This window comes from Globicephala melas, chromosome 6 (assembly GCF_963455315.2).
Source record: "Globicephala melas chromosome 6, mGloMel1.2, whole genome shotgun sequence".
NCBI classification, from domain to species: domain Eukaryota; kingdom Metazoa; phylum Chordata; class Mammalia; order Artiodactyla; family Delphinidae; genus Globicephala; species Globicephala melas.
In genome coordinates this window covers 38,080,137-38,093,926 of record NC_083319.1, presented here as the reverse complement: position 1 = coordinate 38,093,926, position 13,790 = coordinate 38,080,137, and positions in this window count along the sequence as shown.

The window sequence follows — 13,790 nt, the reverse complement described above, 5'->3', positions numbered from 1 at the left end:
ATTCTTGCCTTGTTCATAAACTCATGAGAACATGTTTAATATTTCACCACTGCACATGATGTTAGCTCTAAGTTTTATCAAACATTTTTGTCCACCTTTTTAGATTAGAATATGATTTTTCTCATTATTTTGCTAGTGTGAGCATTTCACAAGTGTCATATTTCTTCTATTCTTTCCATTTTTTTTTCTCAATGTAGTTCAGTTTGGATAGTTCCTGATGATTAATTTTTGAATTTACTAATCCTCTCTTCTGCCCTATCCAATCTCCTCTTAAACCTATCCAATAAGTTCTTAGTTTCACAAATTATGTTTTTCAGTTTTTAATATACAGTTGGTTCTTTTCCTTTAGATTTAAAGTCTCTTTCAAAATTCTCCAAATTTTCATCCATTTTGTTTATTTTCCTCTGTTTTCTTTAACACACAGTTAATAGTTGCTTTAAAATACTTGAGTGATAACTCCAAGATTTCAATCATCTTCCATTTCTTGTTTTTTCTTTTATCAGTCACATTTTTCTCCCTTTTTTACACCTGGTAATTTTTTTATTGTATGTAAGAAATTGTGAATAAAGGAATCATGGAGACTAAAGTTGATGCTGTTTTTCCCCAGAGAGGATTCACTCTTTCCTCTGTTAGGCAGATGAAGTGAGGAGCTGCTTATCTTAATTCAGTGAGGAGCTGAGCTGAATAAGGACAGATTGAAGCAACAGATAGACTCTGTCCACTTCTGGTCTCAACTATCTTGGGCATGAGATCAGTCTTAGTTGCAGGTCTCTCTATCTAGTGGACTAGGAGACTGTGGGATATTTAACTCAGACTATCTATCTAGCCTTGCATCCAACACCCCATCACACCTTAGAACTAAGCAAATTTTACACAGAGAAAATCAGCCAAATACTTGGGGATCCTTTAGATTCTAGTTTGTAATGCCAGTCCATATAAAAATATTTGCTGGTTTCTCTTTCTTCCACTAGAGCGTCTATGCCTATGGCAAGCTCAGTCCTCAACCTGTCCCCCAGACCTGGCAAATGTCCCTAGGCACGCACATCTAAGCTCATCAAAAAAGTGTTCTTCAGGGACTTCTCTGGTGGTGCAGTGGTTAAGAATCCACCTGCCAATGTAGGTGACACGGGTTCGAGCCCTGGTCTGGGAAGATCCCACATGCGCCACAACTACTGAGCCTGTGCTCTAGAGTGCGCAATTCACAACTACTGAGCCTGCATGCTGCAACTGCTGAAGCCCACATGCCTAGAGCCCACGCTCCGCAACAAGAGAAGCCACCGCAATGAGAAGACTGTGCACCACAACGAAGAGTAGCCCCCGCTCACCGCAACTAGAGAAAGCCCATGTGCAGCAACAAAGACCCAACACAGCCAAAAATTAAAAATTAAACAGAAGTGCTCTTCAAACAACCAACTTAAAAAATGGGCAAAAGACTTGAACAGACATTTCTCAAAAAAATATATATATATACACACACACACACAAATGGCCAATAAGCACATGAAAAGATTCTCAATATCATTAGTCATTAGAAAAATACAAATCTAAACCACAAGAAGATATCACCTCACACCTGTTAGGGTGTCTATTATCAAAAACACAAGAGAGGGACTTCACTGGCGGTCCAGTTGTTAAGACTTCACCTTCCAATGCAGGGGTGTAGGTTCAATCCCCGGTCGGGGAGCTAAGATCCCACATGCCTCATGGCCAAAAAGCAAAACATAAAACAGAAGCAACATTGTAACAAATTCAATAAAGACTTCAAAAAAGGTCCACATCAAAAAAATAAAATACAGGAGATAACAAATTTTGATGAGGATGTGGAGAAATTGCAGCCCTCTTACATGGCTGATAGGACTGTAAAATGGTTTAGCCATAGAAAACAGTTTGATGGTTCCTCGAAAACTTAACATACGATTACCAGCATTTTCACTCCTGGGTATACAACCAAAGGAACTGAAAACAGGTGCTCAAACAAATACACGTACATGTGTATTCATAGCAGCACCATTCACAACAACCAAAATATGGAAACAGCCCAAATGTCCATCAACTAATGAATGTATAAACAAATTGTAGTATATGTATGGAATATTATTCAGCCTCAACCAAGTATGAAATACTGGTACATACTATAATAGAGGTGAACTGTGAATTATGCTAAGCAAAAGAAGGAGGATGCAAAAAGACAAATACTGTATAATTCCATTTATATGATATACCCAGAAGTAAATCCATAGAGACAAAACACAGATTGGTTGCTTTCAGGAGCTGGGGTGAATAGAAGAATGAGGAACAACATGTTAACGGACATGGGATTTTCTCTGGGGATGATGGAAACGTTCCAGAACTACGTAGAAGTGGCACAACATTGCAAATGTACTAAATGCCACTGAATTGTTCATTTTTAAATGTTTAATTTTATGTTTTGTGAATTGCACCTAAAAAAAAAAGAGTTCTTTCCCCAAGGGAAGTTTAATTCAAATACCTCTCTATGCTTCATTAATTCTACAGTGTCTTTTTAAAATGATTTGAAAATTTCTCCACATCTTTCTAGTTGGTACAGTGAAAAGAATAGCCTATCCAGAAGTAAACCTCTATACATTACATTTAAAATATTTTTAATCACTTATGATTTTCTTGAATTATTTTATCATGTACTTATTTCCTTCTTTGTTTTCTGTCTGCAATGATCCTTTGCTGCCACGCCCAGATCCCCCTTCAGACTCTCTTAGAGCAGGGACCTCGCCTATTTTCTTCACTGCTCTCTCCGTACATCTAGTGCAAGGCCTAATTCATGGTAGGCGCTCAACAAATAATTCCTGAATACATAGAATGTTTTCAGGAGAAAGAGTGCCGTTCTCTTTTAATATTAATTCATGTAAAACTCCCATTTATCTTTGTCCCTCAGATAAGTCTGTGGTTGCTGAGGGTTTATATTTCTATTGTCTCTAGAGCAAAAATCAGTGGGGGAAGAATAGAGAATAATTTTTTCAAGTCTAAGACACAAAATGGGTCATAAAGGAAGAGTCATTGACACCAAAGATTCACACACAAAGCAAGTAAGCTGAACAACCATCAAATGCAGCTGAAGTGAAGGCAAGATGCTATTGTTATCCTAGAGCATCATAAGATCCTTGCAACCTGGGAGGCTTCATATAAAAGATTGCTCTGTTGACGAGACGCCAACATGAAGTGGCATAAATTAAAGCGGTCAGATCAGGTGCCATCTTGTCAAGCAGTTCTTGAGATCAGAGGGTGACAGAAAATATTTGCTTACCTGACCTCAACTAACTGACCAAGTTCTGAAGTACCAAAAACAGATCTTCCCAATCAATGAACCTGCTCTGAGCAGTGACTTTCAAGGGCTTCTCAGCTCTCCTTTAGCTCAAACTGCAACATGAAAACAGCTCCGATGATATTCACCCAGCCTTGCTTCATTAAATGCTCTCGCCAAATTTAGATCTCACTTCAAGCATGTGGGCTCTTAGGCTTTCAACCAACCTTGACCATTTTGGAATTTATGTAACAAGTTCCACTGACTTGGTGGGAAATCGGACTTAATATTTCTAAATAAATAGGACTTGGCAGGCAAGAAAATGGCTCATGAGTCTTCTCAGAAATCAAATAGTTGTTTTGGAAAATGGAAGTAGCTTGCATGGATTACAATCACCCTTGAAAAAGTACACAGTAAAAAAAATTAAAATTAAAGTTCCTGGTGTTTACTTATTCCTCTGTCTTGTACATCCAATGAAACTTTAACCAGTAAGCTAAGAATCCAAAATGTGTCATTATATCTTCCAAGATTGGATTTTTATGTAGCTGGCACTAAATAAATTTTTCTTTATTTTCGTATGCTTTTAGGTATGTATCCTACCATTCCCCATGCCAAACTCACTCACTTCAGGTTTATTATACCACAAACATCTAGCAACACCTTCAGAACAGTCTGTAAATAGATTTCATGTGATTACTCCAATCAGTAACTATTCGTTTAGAATATGTGTGTGTGTGTACTGCCTTATATGTAGTATTATATATGTGAAGTACCTATAGGAGATCAAATACAAATGTATACTAAAGCGTGATAATAACATGCTTACCTTACCACCTTAATATCATTCATTTCTTTGGAGAGTCTTTCTTAATTCTTGCTAAAGCTGGGATTTTGACACATTGGTAACATACATGACAATTTTATAAGTTCAACTCAGTGAGACTAAGTTTAATTTCTGCATAAGCTATAGACCTGACATTCAATAAGCACTTGGAATCTGAAAAACTAATAATAATAATAAATGATTTGGCTTGTTTTTTTTCCCTTTTCTTACGAAGGCCATGTTTAATTGCTTCCCAAAATGACCCCAAAGTCTTAGTATCAACAAATATGATTTATAGGTCATCTCAAAACATTCTTCAAAACAAAAGAGTACCTTCCTAACACTGGTGTGGTATTTTCCCTTTAACTCCCATTTTTGCCTGGTAATCTTCACTGTGTTAGAAAAAGAGGTATTGATTTTATCTACAGCTTCAACCCTCCTTGGCATACATTCCTCATTTTATTTATGAATGGCCTCTACATGTATATGCACTTGGTAGAAACTGATCACAAACTTTGAATGTTCCTGGTGGCCGCTGATAGAAATAGATAACAAGATTATCCTTTTCCTCCTTTGTAGGATGAGGATTTCCCTGACATCCAGGGATTGGAGAAACGCTCGGACAGGCATTTATACTTCAGGTTGTTCCTGGGTGAGCAGGTGCTGCAGGGCAGGAGTGGTGAGCACACCCTCCACCCATAGGGCCACAAAGAGGCCACTGGGACAGAAAGAACAACCATTTCTGCAAACGAACGTGGCGTGGATGGGGTCTCGCTGCCCCAGTACAGCAATTTTCTAACTTGAACCTTCTAGTTTGTAAAAGCCAACGTGTCCTCTTCTGTAAAAAGCAAACTCACTTCTTAGGTGCTGGGGGCAATGGGTGCTGAAAACTATACAGTCCCTGAGCTCTCTAGTCAGGGCCTTTAGCTGGTGTAGCTGCTGAAAATTACCCCCCTTTAAACACATTCTGATGCTGTTTGTGCTTTTAGTTCATCTCTGCAGACTGTTTCCTCCTCAGTTCTCTTTTTATAAAAATGAGATTGATCCACGGGGCTTCCCTGGTGGCGCAGTGGTTGAGAGTCCGCCTGCCAATGCAGGGGACACGGGTTCGTGCCCCGGTCCGGGAAGATCGCACGTGCCTCGGAGTGGCTAGGCCCGTGAGCCATGGCCGCTGAGCCTGCATGTCCGGAGCCTGTGCTCCGCAACGGAAGAGGCCACAACAGTGAGAGGCCCGCGTACCGCAAAAAAAAAAAAGAGATTGATCCAGAAACAACTCCTGTTCCCCCTCCAAAGTTTAAACTTTTTATTGTAACTTCACTTCCATAAGCTCTTTTCCTCCTTTCTGATAAATCTATTTTTTGTGACTCTACCCTTCCATGCAGAAATAGCAGAATGTTCGATAATCAGGTGCTTCCCCAGATTTCCCTGGAGGTGTTGGGTAATGTAGCTTGTATTATCTGTCAAATATTGGAAAAATTATGAGTACCAAGAGTTTAGGATTAGCAGAGGCTTCTGCTGGCCTATTTGAGCAATGAAGCCCGAGCAGTAAGTAAACCTTTACTGTGTTCACTGGAACTTGGGAGCTGCCTCCTATCTATCCCATCCTGGCAGCTATGGTTCCCAAATCCAAAAGTCTTAATCTGTCAAAAAGGTGCCCTTTTTCATACATTATTAATTCATATAAATTAAATTGTATCTATACATCTGTAAGTTATTCTTACTAAATGTGTATTAAATAAACCTTAAAATGAGTTATTTGAGATATCCAGATCCAAAATACTTTTAATTAAGACAGTATGTGATTTTCTGTTAATTTCAAGGAGGATTCCCCAGATTGCATATTACTGGGAAAGGGACTTTAAAGGTGAGCCCATAGTCCCATCAGTTCCTTGCAACCCTGTTTTCTATGATGCTGATCTTTGAAGAATGCCAGGGCAGAGGCTGCCCTTGGCTTTTACAATGGCCTGTAACCTAAGAGGGGTGTAACAGAAGGCAAGCCCTGGAGCTCAACCATCAGCTTGGTTGAATCCTGATAATTTTCACTTCAGTAATCTGCCAATGCGGTACAGTAATTCTGAAGAAAGTTACTACCTGCCTCTGCTTACAGTGCCTAGGAAATGTTTAGTAGTAGAAGAATTCAAAGAAGGCTCTCTGCGTAAAATTTTCATTGCCAGTACAAGATCTGTTTATTAGGAAACATTATCATTGTTCAAGTTTAACTACTTTCTTTTAAAAGCTACTACCTTGAATTAGGGTTCCAGCCTCAAAATGCTTGATCAGGGAGACAAGGTATGTGGGAAGCAAGGTTCTTTGTATAAACAAAGTGAAGAACTGTGAGATCAGAGAGGGGTGGGTTTCGAGGCTCAAAAGTATTGGCCCATCAGCTTCCTTTCCCCTGAAATCCCCACTGCCAGAATTAAGTCAAGTTCTCATGTATTACATCAGCTCCTACTACTTGCCCAGCCCTAAGTTAGTTGTCACGGGGATTGCCAAAAAAATATTTAGAAGGCAAATTTTGATTAGGTATCGAAAGTCAGAAATATTCAGAACTGCACAATTTCACTGCTAGAAATTTACTCAAATGAAACCATCGTAGATGCGCAAAAAGATTTTTCTATCAGGATGTTAATCACAGTTTTTTCTTTTTAATAAAACCAGTGAAAAAGTGGGTATAACCTAAATGTACAAGAATAGGAAATTGTTTAAGTTAATTTCCATATAAAACAAACAGTCCACAAGTTGAGAGCAAGGCTTTGCAGCCACGTGTAGTAGGATTGGAATGATAGCTTCACTCTTGACTCGTTCAATCTTGGGCAAGATGCTTAATTTCTCTAACAACTACTTTCTCATCTGTAAAATAGGGATAATGCTTACCTTATAAAAAAGCAATCAGGGGGAATCAAATTACATAATTGAGGTATACTATGTAACACAGAGCCTAGCATATGGTAAGTATATGCTATAATTAATAGTTATCATTGTTGTAACAATAAAACTGGATTCAAGTTATGTTGTAGAAGAATATTTTGGTATAAGAAAATGCTCACAATTCATTGTTAAATCAGAAAACTAGTAATGAAATAGAATATAGTGAATGACATTAATTTTTTAAAAATCTAAACAATTATCACTGTGGGCATAAAATATCAGAAAAGACACAACATGCTTTAATAGTATTTACTCCTCATGATAGAGTTATGGATGACTTTTTTTTTTAGTGTTTTGCTTCAGTGATTAGTTTATGTATTGCAAACTGAATAAACATGTTTTTGCAAACATGTGAAAAAGTGACTGCTGTGACAAAAAATAATAATAATTTTCTTTAAGAAGAGGGAGAGATTGCTTCCAGCTAGAGGGATTAGGGAAAGGTAAGGGAGGGTATCACACATTAAATGATCCTGAGTATATGCTGGATTTGGTCAGGCATGGACTAGGAGGGCACTTCTGAGGGAAAAGAAGAGAAAGAAGGGAAATGCAAAAGGTATAGACGTTTGAGGCTTGTTTAGGGAAGAACTCATGAAGTTCAGTTTGCATGAAGTACAGGAAAGGTTTTCCCACATCCAGACCAAAAAGAATTTGAAGGCCAAGACTAAGAATTTGGGCTTTATTCTAAATCAAGCAAAAGGTTAACAAAGCTCCTGAAAAAGTAAAAACAGAACCGTAGTCAAATAAGTTAAGGAAGAGCTTCACATTTTACCCTCTTCAGATATTCCCAGTGTGATTTTAGTGTACTAAAAGCTTTGCCAAATTATACCATTAAAAGACAGAGAAACAAACCATATTTAACTTTGTTTAATCCAGTATTTGTATACGGATAAAAACACTTTTTCTCTGTGCTACCTGAAGAATGACCTGAAGTGCAGATGAACTTCGATAAGGAGAAGGGAAGGAGAAAAGGTTCAGAGTATGGGAGTCCTGTCCCTGTGAGGAAATCATCAATGAAATGTTTCAGGGAGGCTTTTAGGACCCCAAGAAGCAGAATGTTGGAAAGGAGCACACCAAGGGATGGAAGAGAGAATGCAGAAGACAAACTTTATCTCCTTCCCAGTCTGGCCTGAGCTGACCTCGTCTGCAATATAATGACCCAAAGGCTCTGTTGTGAGGGATCAGGTAGGAAATCTTCATGGCACAAGATGCAATGGGAATAAGTTCATTTGTAACATTTTTTTTAGATCCACATATAAGCAATATCATATGATATTTGTCTTTCTCTGACTTACTTCACTCAGTATGACAATCTCTAAGTCCATCCATGTTGCTGCAAATGGCATTATTTCATTCTTTTTTATGGCTGAGTAATATTCCATTGTATATATATGTACCACATATTCTTTATCCATTGCTCTGTTGATGGACATTTAGGCTGCTTCCATGTCCTGGCTATTGTAAATAGTGCTGCAATGAACATTGGGGTGCATGTATCTTTTCGATTTATGGTTTTCCCCAGCTATATGCCCAGGAGTGGGATTGCTGGATCATATGATAGATCTATTTTTAACTTTTTAAGGAACCTCCATACTGTTCTCCATAGTGGCTGTATCAATTTACATTCCCACCAACAGTGCAAGAGGGTTCCCTTTTCTCCACACCCTCTTCAGCATTTATTGTTTCTAGGTTTTTTTGATGATGGCCATTCTGACCAGTGTGAGGTGGTACAAATGAACTTATTTACAAAACAGGAATAGAGTCACAGATGTAGAAGACAAACTTATGCTTACCAAGGGGGAAGGGCTGGTTAAATTGGGAGACTGGAATTGATATATACACACTACTATATATAAAATAAGTAACTAATAATGACCTACTGTATAGCACAGGGAACTCTACTCAGTACTCTGTAATGACCTGTATGGGAAAAGAATCTAAAAAAGAGTGGATATCTGTGTATATATAACTGATTCACTTTGCTGTACAGCAGAAACTAACACAACATTGTAAATCAACTATACTCCAATAAAAATTAATTTAAAAAAACATGCAGTGGGACATGTCAAGATGGTCAGTCTTGGAAGAAGCAAACACTTAGTTCCCAGCCTAACCCATCCTTTACGATTCCTCATTAGACATAGTGAAGAAAAGGAAGGTCAACAGCTCTCTGGCTGCTGACCAAGTCAAAAAGAGTAGCTGTGAAGTCCCACATAGCTCTCCATGCCCCTTTCCAATCTGCCCTCTTCATGTCATTACCTTTATCTGCAAGGCACTTTTCACACATGTCATTTCATTAATAAACTCCAATAACAACTCCATTGAAGCAGGTGGAGTGGATCGCCCCAGTTCAAAAGTGAAGTTTATTAAAATTAAGACTATAATGAATATACTCCTAAGGAGACCTCTATCATATAGCCACAAGGCAATAATTTAATCACAAAGTTCTGGAAGCGTTTACTAACTCTGATTAATAAACACTAGCCATTATAAACATACAACAAACATACAAACGGATATGCTAGCAAATATAAATATTACTTAAGCAAGTAGTAACTGTAAGATGAAAAATGCCAGTGTTATATGTGTAAAATGTTCAAAAACAGTGTAAAAAATACGGCAGATTTTGGCACACAATGGGAGTAATCAGAGAAAATGTGTGCGTCCATCACATCAAAATCAATTGATTTCTAAAATGTGCTTAGTTACATCTTCAATAACAAAAGGCACAGTGAAAAGGACTGCTCTGGAGTTATCCCAAATTGTTGAAACACTTTATACATTTTAGTTTTTTTAATTACAACATGTACCACTGTTCTAACAAATCCATCTGGTTTCTTTCTCATTGCATGACTCAATAGGGTCAAAATCTATTTTAGCGACAAAGGAGCAGTAGGGGGAGAAGTGATCTGAAAAATAACAGAGCAGACTCTTCTACCCCATGCAATTTCATTTTCTAGAGACAAACATCAAGTTATCAGCCTAGTTCATAAACTAGAGAAACAGCACAGGTTCTCAAAGATTCCTTGTTGAACTTTTTTGTGGAATGATGTTGAGGCAATATTTTGACTAAGTCATGGGGGAAAAGAGAGCTTAGAGTTTGGATTTGTTAAATTATTATGTAATTGCTTACTGTCCCACAGATATTATGAAGTAAGTTGAACTGGAGCCAATTATTGATACAAATTAAATTTTGCCAAATGCACTCCCCAAACTCTATACAAATAGGTCCAGGGCAAGTGACTAGAAACTAGAAACACTTTAGTAATGCTTAAAGATAGGAAAACCAAATTGATTAGGCCTCATCATAAGCACATCAAGCACACTTTGCAATAATTTTTATAAGAACCCACTACAGTTTAATGGATACTTCAGGGTGTGAATAATTATCTTAACTTCAGGTAACTGAGACAGACAGTGGAAAGTTCTCTGCAGCAAAAATGAGATTCAGATGTCTAGATTTTTATCTAACCTCTAGGCTTTGTGTGTGTGTGTGTGTGCACACTCACGCGTGCAACATACACATATGTACAAAGAGATGGAGATGGGTGGGGAGAGAAAACTATAAGTTGAAAAATAGGTGGGCACAAAGAGATGAAAATTATATTTATTTTCCTTCAAGATATTAACAAAAATCAGTTCAGAAATATATTAAACTGATCACTTATTATTCTAAATTTACTCCATCAATACTTGAAAACAGTTTCTTAGCTGGAATATTATAGTATCCATTTTTGCCTGAGTTCATAGACCCTCATGAGGTTTTAAAAACTCATTAGCTAATAGAATTGCTCTAGATCTGGAGGTTCACTAATAAAATAGAATTCTCCAGTGTTTAACTAGCAAATTGTACTTGATAATTGGTTCTTTGTGAGTTGCACTTTGATGGACCTTGTCTACAGCATATTTGATGGAGGGGAAAATACATATAAATCAATTAAAAATTCAGTGTCTATATATTTATACCATGAAGTAGCTAAAACACTGTTTCCTGGACACATTAACTGTTTAAACACAACAGGGCTACACAGCACTCGAATTTACATCTTATATAAAAGTTTCTCCTTTAAATATTTGGATGTCATGTATTTCTTTTCTTGATTTATATTTGAGTAATTTACATCTTCAATACTTTGGTAAAGAGCCAAGTCCAATGGACTGGATCACCTTGAATGAAGTGAACCTGACAAGATTCTCTCCAGGATAAATCCAATTCTCACATGAAATCTAGAGATGACTCCGAAGGATTTAACAAATTTTGCTGACCTGGAAGGAATAAAGCTACAATTTTGCTATTACAGAAATGTCAGTGTGCAGAAAACATGATTCCCACCAAACCGGAAAGTTTTTCTGTTTGACCTCAACTATTTAAGAAATAAAGTCATTTTTGTTTTTTACTTTCTTACAATGCATTCTTTTTTAATTTGACTGATTTATACAGACATACCACCAAGTATTCTTCTTAATCTGCTTATTAATAATACAATCTTCTAATCAACATTGTGAAAATGACTATAACACCCAAAGCAATCTACAGATTCAATGCAATCCCTATCAAACTACCAAAGGCATTTTTCACAGACCTACAACAAAAAATGTCACAATTTGTATGGAAACACCAAAGACCCCAAATAGCCAAAGCAATCTTGAGAAAGAAAAACAGAGCTGGAGGAATCAGCCTCCCTGAATTCACACTATACTACAAAGCGACAGCAATCAAGACAGTATGGTACTGGCACAAAAAGAGAAATACAGATCAATGGAACAGGATAGAAAGCCCAGAGATAAACCCACGCACATATGGTCACCTTATTTTTGATACAGGAGGCAAGAATATACAATGGAGGAAAGACAGCCTCTTCAATAAGTGGTTCTGGGAAAACTGGACAGCTACATGTAAAAGAATAAAATTAGAACACTCCCTAACACCATACACAAAAATAAACTCAAAATGGATTAAAGACCTAAATGTAGGGCCAGACACTATAAAACTCTTAGAGGAAAACATAGGCAGAACACTCTATGACATAAATCACAGCAAGATCCTTTTTGACCCACCTCCTAGACAAATGAAATAAAAACAAATAAGCAAATGAGACCTAATGAAACTTAAAAGCTTTTGCACAGCAAAGGAAACCATAAACAAGACAAAAAGACAACCCTCAGAATGGGAGAAAATATTTGCCAGTGAAGCAACTGGCAAAGGATTAATCTCCAAAATTTATAAGCAGCTCATTCAGCTCAATATCAAAATAACAAACAACCCAATCGAAAAATGGGCAGAAGACCTAAATAGACATTTCTCCAAAGATATACAGATTACCAACAAACCCATGAAAGAATGCTCAACATCATTAATCATCAGAGAAATGCAAAGCAAAACTACAATGACATATCATCTCAAACCAGTCAGAATGGCCATCATCAAAAAATCTACAAACAATAAATGCTGGAGAGGGTGTGGAGAAAAGGGAAACTTCTTGCACTTTTGGTGGGAATGTCAATTGATACAGCCACTATGTGTATCAAAAACTAAAAATAGAACTACCAAACGACACAGCAATCCCACTACTGGGCATATACCCTGAGAAAACCATAATTCAAAAAAAGTCATGTACCACAATGTTCATTGCAGCTCTATTTAAAATAGCCAGGACATGGGAGCAACCTAAGTCTCCATCGACAGATGAATGGATTAAGAAGATGTGGCACATATATACAATGGAATATTAGTCAGCCATAAAAAGAAACGAAACTGAGTTATTTGTAGTGAGGTGGATGGACCTAGAGTCTGTCATACAGAGCGAAGTAAGTCAGAAAGAGAAAAACAAATACCATATGCTAACACATATATATGGAATTTAAAAAAATGGTCATGAAGAAACTAGGGGCAAGAGGGGAATAAAGACACAGACCTACTAGAGAATGAACTTGAGGACACGGGGAGGGGGAAGGGTAAGCTGGGAAAAAGTGAGAGAGTGGCAAGGACATATATACACTACCAAATGTAAAACAGACAGCTATTGGGAAGCAGCCGCATAGCAAAGGGAGATCAGCTTGGTGCTTTGTGACCATGTAGAGGGGTGGGATAGGGAGGGTGGGAGGGAGGGAGACACAAGAGGGGAGAGATGTAGGGATGTATGTATATGTATAAGTGATTCACTTTGTTATAAAGCAGAAACTAACACACTATTGTAAAGCAGTTATACTCCAATAAAGATGTTAAAAATAAATAAATAATAAATAAATTTTTAAAAAGAGAAAAACAGATACCGTATGCTAACACATACATATGGAATCTAAAAAAGCAAAAAAAAAAGGTCATGAAGAACCTAGGGGCAGGACAGGAATAAAGACGCAGACTTACTAGAGAGTGGACTTGAGGACACGGGGAGCGGGAAGGGTAAGCTGGGACAAAGTGAGAGTGGCATGGACATATATACACTACCAAATGTAAAACTGATACCTAGTGGGAAGCAGTCACATAGCACAGGGAGATCAGCTCGGTGCTTTGTGACCCCCTAGAGGGGTGGGATAGGGAGGGTGGGAGGGAGGGAGATGCAAGAGGGAAGAGATATGGGGATATATGTATATGCATAGCTGATTCATTTTGTTATAAAGCAGAAACTAACACACCATTGTAAAGCAATTATACTCCAATAAAAATGTTAAAAAAAAAAACATACAACCTTCTGATCATGAAAATGAAGGGAGTATTCCTCCAGAACATGGACATTTAGCAAAATTCATTTTCCTGATTTCCAA